Source organism: Arachis duranensis, chromosome 10 (genome assembly GCF_000817695.3).
Source record: "Arachis duranensis cultivar V14167 chromosome 10, aradu.V14167.gnm2.J7QH, whole genome shotgun sequence".
Classification (NCBI taxonomy): Eukaryota; Viridiplantae; Streptophyta; class Magnoliopsida; order Fabales; family Fabaceae; genus Arachis; species Arachis duranensis.
The window spans coordinates 89,061,511-89,063,469 of NC_029781.3; positions in this window are offsets into that span (position 1 = coordinate 89,061,511).

The following is a 1,959-nucleotide window of genomic DNA, read 5'->3' on the forward strand; positions in this document are numbered from 1 at the left end:
TATATACAATACACAGTGATTGATTTAAAAAATTGAGTGTGTATACTTTTGAGTACTGCGTCTCATCAAACTTTTGTGATTGTTAAAAAATTAAAGGAGGCCAGGGAAGAACCACAAAGTTAAGTAATTACACAATATTTCTCATCTAAACTAGAAAAAGGCAATTACACAATGTAGAAGGACAATATGGTTCTCATCATGCAGATTACCTTACTTTCACCTCTCACATATTTTGTCTTTTCCATCCATTGCCTACATAATTAACAACACAATAACTGCTGAAGAATAGACATCTTTCTTATCCAAGCCTCAATAATGACTTAATGAGGGATGTTGTATATTTTTATTAAAAATAATTAATAAAAATTAAAGAAAATAAAAAAAACATATCTTTTTTATGATAAAAATATAATTTTCTATTAATAATTTGTGGACGGCCATATGAACGTACGAATGATATCATTATTTGATAAAAGTGACACACAGCTAGCCAGCACAATAGAAGAAAACGAGGTTGTGACACTTTATATACAACTGTAGGAGTGCGTTTGTTTCTATGAATATGATAGGATATGACATGAGAAGGATAGAATAAGATATTGATAGATAGAAATATAAAATTTTATATTTTTATATTTTATTTAATGATAAATTAAAATAAATTATAAAAATTTAATTTATTTTTACTTTTTTATTTAAAAAATTTGAGATAAAAAATATAATAATAAAAAATATAATTATTGTCAGAATAAACACAAAATACATTAATTTAGTCTCTCTGAACATATTGTCTCAATTCATGTCTCTTCTACCAAACACGATTTTTTATCTTAATATTCTTATCTCAGTGTCATATCTTTGTAAACAAATACAACTTAATAGTCTCATTGCATGCAATAATGTCATAATTAACTTATTATTGAATGAATTTTCTTTTAAGAAATATTATTATTCCATAAATATAAATTAATAATACTGTTGAAACAGTTAATCATCCATTAAAATTGATTTGAGAGGTGTGTGAGGTAAGAATGTTGGATAATTATTAGGATGAAAATAAATATATACGTGTAGCCTTAAAATAACGCCGACAATCACTATCAAAGTGCAATTGTGGCCATAGAGACAAACATCGACTGTGACCCCTCACATTTTCGTCGCCCACCCTACTCAATTGGGATACCCTTCCTTTTCACTCTCAATATCTTTTTTGTTTATTCTTTTTTTTTTCACACATATTCTTTCAAATAGTAATTGAATTGGATAAAAAAAACATTTATTTAATCGTTTAATTTTTTAGTGGAAATATTTCATAACAGTGTATCATCAGTAAGTTTTAAGAGTATTTATAATTGAAAAAAAAATGATCACGAAATATTTTTCATGCATAAATTAGGATTTGAATCATCGCACCATTTAATTTTTGATTAAAAAAATTAGAAGATGAACCACTAAATCACACCTATATGGTTAAAATTATATATTTATAAATATGATATATATAGATCAGCCTACTACTAGTATATTGTCTATATTTCAAGCCCGAAAAATAAACTAAAATTTTTTTATATAAATATATATATTTCGATATTTAATTTGCACATAAAAGATTTAAGTATTTGTAAATATTTTTTTTTAAATTATAAACAAGAACTTTTAGGATACTAAAGTGTCATGTATCAAAATCTGAAGATAACAAAATGCATACATTGTAAGTATATTTAGTGTGAAAAATATATATATATTTAAATCTTAGTGTGAAAAACATCTATTATTTCTAGTTCAACTATGAAATCACTTTTTGGGGTTTCACCCAAGGAAAATTGGAAGCATGGCCACGTCCAAATGTTGGCCATAATATATAGTTTCTTCATGTAAGGATTGGACAAAGAAGCCTTTCCCTTTCAACTCAACTCAATTCAAATTGAATTGACCAATTTCTGAATCCTGTCTCTTTGT